Raw genomic sequence first — 16,074 nt, 5'->3', positions numbered from 1 at the left:
AGATAAGGTAACTAGATAATTCATATTAGCTTAAGATTAGGGAACATTTTACCACTGATAAAGTCAAAAGTGTATGCATAGATAGATGACATTACGTGTTCAAACCTCACCATTACACATATCAGATGTGTGTCACCAATACCATAATCATTCAGTTGGGGGTAAGAGAAGTTTCGAAACTTTGTGGCCCTTTTTGTTACGTGGTCCCAATCCCTGCTTTGTTTGCTTTAACTTACAGGGCCGGCCCTGCCGAGATCCGCTGTCGATAAATTTTATCAAAAAACCTTCTCTTTTTCTTCTCTCTCGTCTGGTATCTCTTTCTCAATCTCTCGTCTGGAATTTCTTCATCAATCGTAAGAAACAAAAATAGAAAAAAAATTAGAGGAAAGAGTTCTAGTACCAGCAGCAAATCAGGTGATGCACCACCTTCATTAGATGCTTATCGTGTTCAAGTTTCTTAATCAATGGTAGATTTTCTACAAATTTCTTCAGATCTCAGTTTTTAGTCTGTATTGATCTCTAATTAGGGTTTTGATTTATATCAGTTGTCTCATCTTCTGTCGATTTTTTCCTTAGGGATTTGATTTATAATTAGGGTTTTGATTTCTAATTAGGACGTCGATGCCGATTTCAATATCTAATAAGGGTTTTGATTTCTTCCTCGGGGTTATGTTTTTAGAGTACATGACTTCATCACTGCAATTCGATGGTTTTGTGTGTTTGTTCATCTTTTCAATTTGATTGGTTTATTGGTTTTGTTTTACTGATTTTGTATATATTCTTTTTTAATTCAGACACCAAAGAAGGAGAAATCTCCACGACCATCTTCAAAGCCAGTTAAATCTGGTGGCGGGTTTCATTCATATAACCGTGAAGAGGCATATATGACTGGAGGACCACAAAACGCTTCCTTTCACTATTACCCCTCAAATACTATTAGCAATAAAGGTTTGTTCTTCTTTTACCTAATCGTGTTATCGGTTTATTATGTCTAAAATTTATGCTTCATGTGCCTTAAACATGCTTTTCTTTGCAGAGTTGATCAAACACTCAACTGATATGTAGCTGGTCAGGTGGCTGCAAGGTCGAGATGGGTACTGGTCTTCTTGTAGATTCGTAAACAAACTTTATATTTCAATTCAGGCAGATGAAACTGCGTTAGCTTATGAGGAATAGTGTTTGGTGTATTCCTGTGTAAGTGAGAATTGTTTCCGACTCTCTTATATTGCCTGCATTTTGTATTGGGGATGATGTTATGATCTGTAGTGGCACTCTCAGAGTAGTAGTACTCTTTCTGTTGCTGGACTTTAAAGTATGGAAGTCCTTAATTCATCCATGTATAAATAGTAATTTGTGGAAAATGCAGTGTAGAGATTATGTAAATGCTAAAACATTGGTCTCCAAGGGTTTTAATATGGAGAAGAATTGGTTGCAACACCTAACAAAATCTTTCGATTGTTGCATCAGGTGATTTTTGTCTTGTGAGCCTTGTAAATTTTCTTGGTTGTATTTTGATCTTCGACCCCAGCTCCGGATAAGAATTGACAATATCATACTTTTGTGAGGTGTGACTGAATCCGACAGTTTGTTAGTGCTTTTAATAATACTGTTCATTATATGTACATTTATTAATCGGACAATTTGTTGGTCCATATCATTCACTCGAGGTTCTATCACCTGTCCCAGCTCCGGAACTGGCTTTAAGATGTACCTGCAAATGCGCAGTAGGTATATCATAGTTTTTAAACTATCATCACCACTTTTAGGAAAGAGCAAACCATCAGAGGTGCTCATATATGTTTCTATTGTTTTCTTTTTATGCTGCAGGCCAGTGTGATCTTGAAGTATTCATAACATTTGAAGAAGAAGCGTCAGATATTTACTCGAAATGCTCATTTTTTTAGTTAGACAATTCTGTTCGAATTGGTAACTGTATGATGGAAATTGAATTGTGTTGTATAAATTCTTATCTATATATGTTTGTTTCAGTTTTTTATTAAACTCAGTATATCACCTGCTCTCCTTTCTTCGCAGCCGAAGAGAAGCCAGGTGCTTCTGTTCTATTAGCTTAAAGATGAAGATCGGTAACATTTGTGAGCCACACAAAGTTATATAAGCTTTCTTCGGAAGAGAAGCCAGGTGATTTTGTTCTATTAGCTTAAAGACGAAGATCGATAAAAAATTTAAGCAACACAAAGTTATATTAGCTTGATTTTTGTCTAATTATTTTTCCTAATTTCATCAACCTATAAAATAACATGTAATTTTGTATAGGATAAGATGACTCAGCTCCAACAACAAAGCATCATTGAAGGAGAGCAGAGAGATGAAGTTGATATTTTCAATGAAAAGATATATTATGCCTTCTGGAGATTTGGTTCAAAGCCAAGGAAATGGTATCCCGGAGAAGCTATCAGGCAATGCATTATTCCAACAAGAGACATTGATTCAAATGTTGAACCAAATGAACCTGACTGAATAGCTTTGAAGATAACTTGGGATGACTACTGGAGTGGCACTTGTTTAATATCTGTGAAGACGTGCATATTAAACAATAGTCATGATGACAGTCGAGATGGTACAAGCATGGCAGGGTCAAGAGATTTCATTTCTACATGAATTTCAATTTCTGGTAGTTTTATTGTTTTTAGGTTGTTTGCCATAGTAATGGTAATGTATTTGATTGACTAGAACCGAAATATTTTGTTCTCAGTATCTATTATGATTTTATTGAATGAATTTTTGTTATTATTGTCGTTTGCATAAATAAAAAGCTTGTAGAGAGGAATAATTTTGTCTTTGAAATTCTTTTCTAAGGCAAACAAAGAGTCCTTAATAAATATTTAGAGATCAAAAAAACCTCTTTAACGAACAAGAAAGTTTTCTAGAACAAATCAACGGTCGGAGGCGATTTTTTTTTATCTTTAGAGAGGAAGTATTTGTCCTTGATAGGATATATAGGTACAAAATGTGTTGCTTTTTGGAGATGAAAATATTTGTCTTTGAAAGTTTGTTTTAAAGGCAAAATGAGTTGTCTTTGATAAAAAATTTAAAGACAAAAATAAATCTTTCGGAGAGGAAGAATTTTGTCTTCGAAAATTCTTTCTAAGGCAAGAAATTTGGTCACTAATAAAATATTTATAGACGAATAAGTTAGTCTTCAAAATTTGGTATTCAGAGGCTATTTATATTGTCTCTGACTAAATTAATTAGAGACAAAAAAATTTGTTTCAGATAATTACTATCAAAGAAAAATTAAATTGACACAAAACTTTCGCTTTTGAGACAATTCTTTTGGTCTTAAATAGTTATTATTAAAGACAAATCAAATTGACACGAAACTTTCATTTTTGAGACAATTTTATTGGTCTTAAATGGTTATCATTAAAGACAAATTAAATTGACACAAAACTTTTGTTTTTGAGACAATTTAATTGGTCTTGAATAGTTATCATTAAAGACAAATTAGTTTGTCATGGAATTTACATTTTTGCGACAAAAATCTTGCTCGCAAAAAATGCCTTTCGGTGTCAAATTTTTCCGTCATTAAAATAACTTTCGCAGACAATTTTATTTCATTGATGAAAGAGACTTTTGTTGACAATAATTTTTTAGTTGTTAATTAATTTTTCTCGTGACCGTTCGTAATTTTGTCGAGAAATACTTTCCCAGACGGGGTATCTGAGACAACTTCGTGACAAAAAAAATCCATCTTAGAAAATATTTCGAGACAAAAACAGGAGATTTCCTGACAATTTTTTTTGACACTAAATCCCTATTTTCTTGTAGTGATATTTAGCCAAGGAATCAGCACTAGATTGATCTTGAACATCAAGCTGGTAGAAAAAAACATTCTTCAACCCAGATTTGACAAGAAATGATACTGTATTTGATCATATGTTTCATCTCTAGCTGTTAGCACAACAGTCACACATTCAAGATCCAATCTTCGAATAATATCATGCCAGATTCCTTTCTTTGTACTAGTAACAACTGCAAACATCCTACAACAGACAAGCGACCCATTAAATATGAAAATTAAAGAAAAAACATAGACATTCTAAACTTAATTATATTTAAAACTAACACACAAATCAACATCCAAATTAACAAACTATCAAAAACTCTGAAATCTGATAAAATTACCTTTAGATGCAGGAGCTATTGGTAGGCACTTGATCTTCTTACAAACTGAAATTAAAAAAAAAATCAAAAACAAAAAAAATCAGAAACATCAATATAAATGAATAGAAAAAGGAGAACCTGATTTGAAGAAACCCTAAGAGTGAGGACGAACCAAAACGCATAAAACACCACAGATCTTCTCAATTACTTCCATCTCTTCCAAATAGAAGCTTCAGATCTTCAATAATAGCTTTGAATACATAAAAACTATGACAACAACGATATCCTTCATTCAAAACAGATTCTAAAAGGAGAAAAAATTAGGTTAAATAAAAAGAAAATGAAATAAATAGCAAAACGCTGAAATATGGAATGTTAAATACCTAGGTTATGTGTTGTTTTTTTTCATTTCTCACCTTACTCATCACGAACAGTTAGTTTAGAGTGAGAAAGATAAACAAGAGATCCTAAAACCTAGACGAGGAGAAGATAAGGGAGTCAAAAGACTATCCTCCAAAACCCCAGGTTATGCGATTCGGTCCGGAATACGGGGGAATGGGTTTTGTTAGAACATAACCTATATCTAGTGCAAAATTTATGGCAAATAAGTCGGTAGCTAACTCTTTTTATACTCATATGAAACATGGTAATATAGTTGGCTAGACATTTTGGGGCACGCAATAGAGAACTAGTGTTGGGCGTATTAAAACTTAAAATATATATATGTTGAATTTATTCCATGATATAATGGTTCATTTCAAATCACGCACCTAGTAATTTATCACGTTTGTAAATAATGGTTTGTTGGCGTTAAATGGTGGGCCCAATTATTTTCATGTTATATGACAGGATTTGTTTGTTAAATTATAATCACACTAATGATCTGTCATTTAAAAACGTGATTAATAGCCCTTTATGGACTAGTGTCCCTACTAAGTTTAATATATTTTATGGTCTCTTGAGGCTTTATGACAGGGGTGTGCTTGACACGCTCATAAACTAAATCATTACAACCTTTCTTGAAACAGTAGGACTCCTCAACGTGTAACCAGCATCACAACTGTGCCTCCCCACATATTTCTTTATCTTTAAAAATATCCAAAGACTTGTTAATGGAGATAGTGTGAAGCATCAAAGAGCACCCATCGTTGCTGCATTTGGACGTGAATCTCGAAGAGTCGTTCTTCTTTTTATCACCTTATATCTAGTCCTTAAACAATATTTTTGACATGCTAGACGAACGGCTTCAACACCACCATGGAAGAGCTGATCTCTATCTTCAAAAATAACCTCCCAACCATCAGGAAAAAAAAAACAAAACACACTTGGAACATGTTTACCATTTTTCAAATAACTGTTTCTAACACTCACGACCAACTATGAATTGTCGTCAACATCAGCACATCTTGAAGAAATAGATGCCCCGGGAGATATAACATCCACATAAAAATTGAAGAAAGCTGATTTCTTCTTAAAATATAATGGAAGAATCCCTTGAAGCAAAAAATAAGCAAGAACAAGGGATGTCACTCCATTTTCAACGTAATTAACAACAACAGTAGAGAGGGTTAAACAGCTCTAGGCATTACAATTGGTGAACTTAAAATCCTCCAAAGTCGAAGACAATGTGGCCAAATATGCAATGTGGTGTTGGTTATGGTGTACATAAGAGTAACAAAGTGTATTTGGGTCAGTACCAATAATAGACATGTTTCAACATATACAAAAACGACTCGAAAATAACACCACATACACAAAAAACATAAAATCAGATCGACCACACTAAACAAAAATTAGATGTACTAGATCACTTTGGAATGACATATACATTACACATCCTAGATCAAGTAAAGACTCCTGGTTTCCATTAATCCACTGCTGCATCCATTTCATTAGTAATTGATGATCTTTTAACAATACCTTATAAGGGATGGCTAGTCCAAGACGCAGAACTTATGGAATCTTCAAAAAAGGAAACTTATCAAGTTGAAAATAATGATGTGAACTTTGAATGATTCAAATGAGGATTCCTTGATCATAGAGTTTTACAATTACGGGTACGAAAATAATGGAAAAAATTGATTCAATTATCAACTTCTCCTATCGGAAATAGGATTAACTACGGATGTGAGCGATAACGGGTAGGAGAGGATCCCGACTCGGTATTGTGAAAAAAAAAGAGGAAGCAGAACCAAGCCAAGATGATATGGAATAGGGATCAACCCCTTCCGAAAACCTACAGATCTCTATAAGCAACAGTGTCCTTCTTTGCCTCGGATGAGACGAAAACTACCAACCGTACACTCCCTATTGGGATGTATAACCTCGAAGAATACAAAATAAAAATATGTACAACATAATGTTACTGGTTTTGTTACATCTACACTAAACAAAAATATGCATTGATATGTACTGTAGGTCATACAAAAAATCCAAAAGTAGAAATCATGATTTCCTGATAAATTAAAGTTAAACGAAACCAAACATATGATCAAACAAAATGATCTAACGAAAAAAAGATACCAAATCAGATTCAAAAAAATCAACAGAAATAGTAAAAAAACGAATAAAAACGGGATTAAAGAATCATGTGGTTAAACATTGTACATCATAGAATCTGATTGAACGATAACATTACTTGATCGAGAAAGAAAACTGTGAAAAAAAACCGACAAATCATGATATCGAGCTGATTATAACAAAAAATCATGATTTCAGTTGAAAAAGAAACGAAAAACAAAAATCATAACAACAAAACAATAAGAACAGAAAAAGTAATTTTAAAACTTACCTGGAGTTTGAATAGCGAAACCATAAAAATGCAGAAACACCAGAAAAAAATCAGAGAGAAATGTTTTCGGATCTGAGTTGAAGAAAAGCTCTCGATTTTAACTTTTACTGTTATGTGGGTTTTGGTCCAGGGTATTCCTGAAATATGTAAAACACATGTAAAAACCCTCACGCGTAGGATGGATCAACGAGTAAAAAAATCAGTCCAAAATCTTGATTTTGGACTACCGAGTAAACGAGTTGGATGGGTGGACTATTGATTACACGGTTTCTCTAGTTAACAGGCATTTCCTACTAAAAAAGGAAATCAGAGTTTGGACCGTAGCATGCAAGTATGGCACCATGCGCAAATCCTGTCAAGGGCAAATTTGGAATTAGCGCTCCGATCCATAAATCTGTCCAAAGAGGCATTTGGGGAAATTTCGTTTCCCCAAATTCCTTCATTTCCCTTCCTTAGGGTTTTCAGATACATAAATTTGATTATCAATCGAACTGAGCTAGAATTCTAAAAAGTAAAGATGTCTTCTTCAACAAAGCAGAGAAGAGGAGGAGGAAATGGAAGAATCAGTAAAGGTAAGATTGATTTTAATTCATAGCATCGTTTATAGGGAGTAATGTTGATATCTTTAACATTGATTCTTACCCGCTTACCATCAAAACCGCTACTCGTATTTAAATCTGTATCAAAACAGTGGTTATCTTTAATCACTGACATCTGTATCCAAACAGTGCTTATCTATCACCACTGGCAATGCTTTTGAATCGGACTCTAACAGAAAACCCATATATGATTACATCTTCTTGGATGAAAATACCAGTAGTTACGTCCTTTTTGAAACCCTAGCTTTTAAAATTAAGATTGTGCAATCTTGCAATGGCTTATTCTTATGTAGTAATTGTGTACGCCACGATTCTGATCGTACGTATTACATCTTCAATCCTTTCTCAAAGTTTTACCTCGTTCACAAATGAAAAGCCGTGGTTTCCCGCATCTTGCTAACGTTTGCTTAGGGTTCGATCCATTGAGATCCCCGTATTATGAAACATCTTCTTTTAGTTTGTCTGGATTTGATTCGTGCAATCCCCAAGCTGGATGTATATTATGGGGACTGGCTCAGGGTGCTGGTATGTTCTGGAAGGGCTCATTGTACTGGTGCAACCTTCAAGGGTGAATTGCTTACTTAATTAGATGTTGATCGAGAATTAGTTGGGGTAGTGCCAGTACCAAGTTCTGCTCAAGCAAATGGCGATGTTGTAAAGTCTTTCAACATTCCCGAGTACGGGGGCTACTTGGGATGTTGATCCTTTCGGCTGCAATTGTTTCAGCATATTCGAGATGGATTCTGCTGACTATAGTTGGATAGCGAAAGGTCAGGTTGATGTCAGGTTAAATCCATATGCCGGGTCTCCTTGTGGTTCTACATTTCTGCCTGGTCATCATTATATCTTATTCATTATCGAGAAGGAAGACGAAAACGAGCCAACAAAGGTTGTACCGCTAACAAAAGAGAGTAGTGTTCTCTCTTATGATCTAAAGGATATGAGCTTCAAGAAAATTTATGATTTATCAGCACGACAAAGAATTGGATAATTTTTATGCCGAATTTCATCAATATATCGAGTCCTTAGCTTGTGTTTAGTCGTTTCAGTGACTCTTTTATTCATATTGTTTCTTAGCTTTCTTAGCTTGGACCTGAGTAAATGTTACATGTTCAAGTTTAGTTTTGATCACTTGCATTGTTGGAGGTTCTGAATTCTCTAGTCCTAGTTGTGCTTTATCAGTTGTTACTTGTTCTGAATTATCTACTGCAGAATTTATCATCATTGTGCTGGCTCAGGATGGTTTACATTGTCTTCGTATAACTCAATTATTTTCTAATATCAGGTGAAAGTTTTCAGAACTTAAAGAAAACAGCTGCAGTTTTGAGTTATACCAACGGGTTGCAAGCCCAATGTGAACCAAGGAATTTTTGGGCCTAACATCGAACTGTTCTTTTATCCCTTCTCAATTCTCATCCTCAAAATTTGTGATTCTCTCTACCCTCTCTCCCAGAAACCGTAGAGAAAAAAAAAAAAAAGACTTCCATCTTCATCTTTGTTTTTATCTTGATTTACCTGGATTTGATCTGATTTTTCGGATCTTCCGGGAAGATCAAGGTTAATTATTCCTAGTTTGTATAGTTTTTAATAAAACAAATTGTTGTTCCAACAATTTCTATGGTTATTTTTATATTTCTGATCAATCAGATGGCTTATATATGGTATCTTGATTTCTTTTTTTTTTATGTTTGTATAACAATTTCATATGTCCTTCAGGGCGCTTTTATCGATTATTGCAATCGTTTCAAATACATCTTCGAGGACGAATTACATTGGCTTGATGTAGATCTACAGTATCATGAATATCCATGGCTACCGGATGTAATTGTGTTTTCGATACACAGTGCATATTACTCCTCTGTTATAGGAGCATCAAATCTTAAAGAAGGTAACAATGTGGGTGTAGAAGATACCATTTAGAAGATTTTGAAGGTAACAATGTGGGTGTAGAAGAAAATTCTAAAAGGAAGGATAGGGAGCTTCAAAAGTTACATTTGGACGGAAAGCCGAACTATCGGCATCGGGAAGGATCGAGCGAAGAGTGTGCCCCTAGGTAACAAGGGCGCTTAGGCGGTCTGGCCACGCCGGCGGCGCATCTAATGTCTGCAGCACTCACGGTCTAAACGGTGCGATTAGCTCACGCCCAAAACCACCCAACCCGAATAAAGGGAACAAAGAGTCATTTTCATCGGTAATCCTAGCTCCTCTAATGCAAATGAAAACTTAGGTAGAGGTTGTAGATCCCATGTCAAAAAGAAAAAGTAGCTTCTTTGGGTTTGTAGGAATTTTGTTGTTGGTTTCTCAGACTTGGTACTGAGAATTGTTGTTTTTTTATTTTGTTGTTGAAGGTTTACCTTCGGTGTATCCCCTAGGCGCTCCTTATCTGTTTCCCTTTTATTTTTATCAATAAAATTTTAACCTTTCTACTTCAAAAAAAAAAATCTTAAAGAAGAATATAAACTTGTTCTCCACGAAGAACAACAATTCAAATTGTGGAATCAGAAACTTCACACCATCCCTCAAATAGCATCGATTTCCTCAACGAACTACATGAATTTATTACTTTTTTTTATTTTAGAATATATAGAATTTGTATTTGTTCATGTATTTCAATTAAGATGTACTTGATTCTTGTAAGAATTCTTAACAATATATGAAATTGGGAGCATCTGCTCCTTGTTCCTTCAAAAAAAAATTGCATGGTGATGTAAACGGGCAGGTTACTGAAATGCATGGTGATGTAAACGGGCAGGTTGAAACAAGCATAATGCTAAAATTTAAATTATAAAAAGAACAGAAAAATTCAATTAGCATGGGGCAAATATTCTAGTAAAACAGTAAATCTCTAGACTGCAAATATATTCTGATTCTCTGGTGCTCAAATTTAATCAGTCCATAAGAAATTAGAGGACTGGTAACAAAATTCAATAAATCAAAAAAGAAAAAAAAACAAGAGAAAAAATAACTAGGAATTACCAATAGGTACTATTATAGTGATACTAGTTAGTGGCAGGTTCACCCACTAAAGCCCAGTAACTAGTGGTCCATAATAAAAAGAAAACATAAAAATGGACCCAATTTTTAATCCCAGGTCCTGTACATGTGCGAGATAAATCATGTGAAATTTTCAAATACCTAAACTACCCTTCCAATCCTACATATATTTAAGCAGCCTATTTCAAAGATTCTAAAAAAAAACAGCGAATTCACATCCGGTTTCTGCTCTATTTCTTCTTTTCGCTTTTGGACTAGGGTTTTTGAAGATTTCTTTAGTGATTTTAACAGGTATGTTGCTTAATGTTTTCTATTTTCTTCTTTCTGCTACAATTTCATGGAGATTGGTTGTGTTCTGTTTTGTTTTTTATGAATCTTGTTCGTATTTATTAAGTTATTTGGTTAGATTGTTAAGTTTTTAGCTTATTTTAGCTTTCGATTTGATTATCTTTCTGTTTTCTTTTCAAAATCAGGTTTGTTTTCACTTTCAGATCGTATTATCCAGCAGTACATATATGACATACTCATTGTTTCTGCTACAGTTTTTGAATCATGTTTAAGATTTGAATTTTGGATCATGGAGATTGGTTGTGTTCTGTTTGTTTTTTATGAATCTTGTTCGTATTTATTCAGTTATTTGGTTAGGTTGTTAAGATTTTAGCTTATTTTAGCTTTGGATTTGATTATCTTTCTGTTTTCTTTTCAAAATCAGTTTTGTTCTCACTCTCAGATCGTATTATCCAGCAGTACATATATGACATACTCATTGTTTATGCTCTTAGATTCTGTTTCTTGCATAGATCTCTCACTTTTTTTAGTTTGACCCATCATTACGTATGTGAAATACTGCATTTTAATACTGTTACATCTTTGTCACATTTGCAGGTTCAAAACATGTCTGATGAAGAGTTTTCCAATCCAAATACCTACTGCTATGCATACATTTACTATAAGCATCATCATTTTGCTCACCTGGTTACTTTTAAGTCTAGTATTGATGACCTGAAATTTCTTATTTGTGAAAACTGGAGAACCTTGAACCCTTCTGAGATTATCATCACTTATGTTGAGAATGGTGTCAAAGTGCCTGTGATTGCTGACTTTCAACTTCATGGTCTCGCTGCCTTGCATTTTTCAAAGAAATCGGCGTTCTTTGAGCTGCATGTGGATTTTCTTTCTGCTAGTGGATGTAGTTCCTCTACATTCAGCGACGTCGACAACAATTCAGAACTGATTAGGGCAGATAGAGATAGTTATGAAACTGATGGAAAAGAAATTGTTAAAACTCTTCTGTCCGATGGGTGGGAGAATGTTTTTGATGATCCTAACAAGCTTTTTCGTGGTGGTGTTGATGCTGTTCGGTTGGCCTGTCAAAAGTATTGTTTGAAGACTGGGTATCGCGTAACAAAGGTGAAGAATGATCGTGACAGGTTCACAATGAAATGCAGTAAAGTCCCATGCACTTGGATGATCATTGCAGTTGTTATTGATTCTACTTGCGATGTTTTTAGGATAAAAAATTATGTTGGGAGGAACACTTGTGGACCTGGTGTGAAGTTGAGAAGTCCTAAAGTATCGAAGAAGCTGGTACACAACCTTATTCATGATCGTGTGATGCACAACCCACTTATCAAGCCTCGCGAAATTGAAGATTATATAAAAGTTGGTGCTGGTGTTAATATCAAATATCACCATGCATATCATGGTTTGGAACGGTCACACCATGAAATTTTTGGGAATGATGTAAAGTCTTACTCTGATCTGGTTTGGTGGGTGAATTCATTGAAAGAAACAAATCCTGGCTCTTATGCGGATTTTCAGTTTAACGACGCAACTCAGACATTTGAAAGGTTATTCATCGCAATAGGCGCTTGTATTGAAGGTTATAGACTTTGTCGACCAATGATTTTTGTTGATGCAACTTTTCTGACCGGGAGATTTAGAGGTACCCTTATGGCTGCTACTTGTCTGAATGGGTGTTATAATTTTGAAAGTGGTAGTAAAAGTTCGTTGCTCGGACTTGTAAAGATTTAAAAATAAAAATATATACAAAAAAATATTAGCACTGGTGCCAGAAACTGGGTCTTAGGATTCGGCCAAATTCATTTCTTAAATGGTTCAGAAATTAATTCTAGGCAATTATAATTCAAAACAAAATGAATATTAACTCTATCCTTTGCCAAAGTAGATTTTATAAAATATTACTTGTATTTCTTAAGCATGGCATATCAAAAATCCCTAGGACTAAGCATAAACCATCAAATGAAATCACAAATAATTAATTAAAATCTTAATTCAATTAATATTGGTGCAAAAAGTAAATATAGAATTAAATAAAATTACCACATAGATGAATTAAGGCTTCCTCCATCGCCCCAGTGTTGGGGTTTAGCTCCTCATATTAATCATAATCTCAAAATACATGTATAAAGCTCAAAAGTTGATTAAAGGGAGTAAAACAATTGAGCAGAAAAATTGCAACAGAAATAACTGTTGCAAAGGCGCTGTTCAACTGTTACAAGAAGAACGATACAAATGTTATGCTGTTGCAAGACCCAAACTACGACCCACTACGATGCGTCGTAAACACTGTTGGAGAACGACTGTCTATGCAACTCGTGATTTCTGCTTCCTGCGCTCTCCTCTCTTCTCCCAACTCTCGACAACCCTGGTAGTCGACCCAAGGAGCCTTTATATACTCACATGCACGCTGAAATCCCTCACAATAACTCCAAATAATTCTTCTTTACTCGAGCAGTGAAGAGAGAATATTTTGAGATATTTTCTTTCTCCACGCGTTTCCAGCTCTGATTCTTCCTTTTTTTAGACTTTATACGCATCAAACAGTAGTTATAACTCTCCCAGATCATCTCAGCCATACGAAAACACAAGAAATCCCGTGAATAATTCTTCTCTGCACGTTCTCCCCTGTTTCCAGTTCGTGGCTTCCCTAGCCAATTCTATCCAAATTTAATCGACCACAACACTCGCAATAGATTTCTAAATGTCCCAGGAACAATACCACAAATTTTAAGCGACTTAATCTCCCTATAACACCTTCATTTTGTTGATTGAAAATCTTCCAGAGAGTAAAAATATTTTCCCGCCAAAAAGTTTATTTGAATTTGAGAAGAAGGAAGGGTGTCCCCCTATCCTGAACTGGGGTGCGAATAGCAGGTGTCCAACTGAGGTGCCCCTTAACCAATAGTGAGAGTCCGAATAATAATTGTCCTTCAAGGTTTCCCCGGGCAACTTTTCGAGCTGATTTTTCCAAAATTGTTTATTTCCTAAAAATACATAAAAACACAATATTAGTACAAAAATAGAGTTCCAACAATACGGACACTGAGGACAAATTAGACACAAAAATGTCTATCAAATACCCCCAAACTTATTATTTGCTAGTCCTCGATCAAAACTAAAAAATAAAACCGAGTTAATCTCGAGTGGGTTTAACAGAGGTGTACCCCACAAAAACCATGACTTCTAATTGGTCACAAGTATCCAAAGAGCTATGAGGACATACATATTCTCAACCTATCTCCAAGTAACTAGAATGCCAGAGATATTAAAGGTGTCAGCTCTAAAGCTGACTGAAGAAAAGGGGAGACACATCCGCATGACTGCTAGATAATGAGATATCCGCTACACAGCTAGATAAACATTGTAAGATGCGTCCGCTGCTTTACAGCTGGATAAGATTAGGAGAGAGATAAAGATGAGAGGGATATCTGCTACACAGCTGGACTAATTACGTGTGATGAGTTAAACCAGTGCTAGAAAGATCTTGTGCCAGATTGAAAGCAGACTAACAAAGCAACCAAAATGCATCTTTCTTCGACTCTCTCACAGTGCTCAGTAGAAATAACGTCTTCTTCGGTCTTCAACTGTTGATGATAAACTCTCGAACCTCATAGAACCTTGACAATTAACTCATCTCTTTGATTTCTTGCTTGACTTATAAATTTATTCTTCCCTATGGCCTTATTGAACAAAAAGAACGTAATAATGTTTCTTTTTTATTTTTTTATTATTTTTTTTTCAATTTTTTTTTTTTTTACAAGACAAAAATTTACATGGCCATGAGAGAAGGACTTTAGAACTTGGATGTTCACAACTTGTGATGAGTTGATATCATGAACTTCAACAACTTATATCATTTGCTCTTGTACTTCTTGTAACTAAGTCTTCAACTTTGATTTTTAAATTATTCTTTTCTATTGTTGCTTCTAAACCTTAAACGTCTTCAACTTTTTCATAATTTTTGTTGTCACTCCGCTTGTTGATGATGATAAGTTTCTACTGAGAGAGAGTCATAATCCAGTAACTAAGACTACATTGTGAGGTTGCTCTGTCTTTCTGGCATTTCCTTCTGACCTACTTGCCTTTCCATCATGGATGGTTAGGTCCATCACGGTTACCCTCTAAAAGGAACAAGTTCTCATCTGAATTTCAAGGATCTCAATGTATTTTTCTCTAATGTCTCAATAGGTTGTTATCTCTAGCATTCCAATTTCTATCATTTCGGTGAGAAAAAGTATGTAAACTTAGCTAACCGGGTACTATGTGACGCTAGAAGTTTCAAAGATGCAACTAAAATGTTTCTCCCATACCCCCAAACTTAAATCTAACATTGTCCTCAATGTTCTAAAGATGAAACTAAAAGCATGAACAAGGAGAAACTGTTACCATTTGAAGCAAAAAGAGTTAAGGAAGGATATTACCGTGTTGCATGAGATTGGGTTACCTCCCAAGAAGTGCTAAGTTTAAAGTCTTCAGCCAGACGTAGGAAAGGTATAGTCAACTCGAACCGTATAACAGTAGCCGGAATAACTGTGGGTCTTTAAAACCAAAAAGAGCTGACAAAAGGAAACTGCAGTGAACCAACGAAATGAACAACACTAGCATGCCCTTACCTAGTTTCCTGATAACTATTGTTAATTGTGGTTCAGGTTCAGGTTCTATGAAAGGGTCTAAATAGAATATTTTCATTGGTTGCGTTTCTTCATAGGTTGGATCCAAATTATTAGGTCCTAGAGTTTGGAAAAACTCAAATATGATCTTAGAAGCACAAACTAATAACCTAAATAATTGCGGATCCTCTAAGTCAATCAGATATGACTTACATAATTGACCACAGTGAGAATAGTGGTCATTCTTAAGCAAATGTGTCGATTCTAATTTCCTAAGGCATTTAGGTTTAGTCTCACAACTTAATATTCGACACATTTGGAATATAAACGTTCCCACAGTTGGAAGAAAACTATTTGGTGGGAAAACAAAGTCAATCTGGGGATCATAGCCTGGGCAAACCACATCAACCAGAGGATGGGTTTCTAAAGACTGAACTTCTTCCTGGACATCATTAGGTTCGGGAAAACGAGTATGAAGGTAATCTTGTGAAATTGTCGAGGCAGAGATATCAAGTCCTAAGTGAAGGAACTTTCTGAGAGTTAAAGGTGAGGCACTATGAAGGTGATAATCACCCCCAAACTTAGAGTTTTTAGTGTCTCTAGATAGACTAGTTACAATCTCCCTAATTTCTGGATCATTAGATTCTTGAAA

The sequence above is a fragment of the Papaver somniferum genome, unplaced genomic scaffold, assembly GCF_003573695.1.
Source record: "Papaver somniferum cultivar HN1 unplaced genomic scaffold, ASM357369v1 unplaced-scaffold_10, whole genome shotgun sequence".
Classification (NCBI taxonomy): domain Eukaryota; kingdom Viridiplantae; phylum Streptophyta; class Magnoliopsida; order Ranunculales; family Papaveraceae; genus Papaver; species Papaver somniferum.
The sequence above is the reverse complement of the archived record's forward strand: the minus strand, read 5'-3'. Positions refer to the sequence as shown.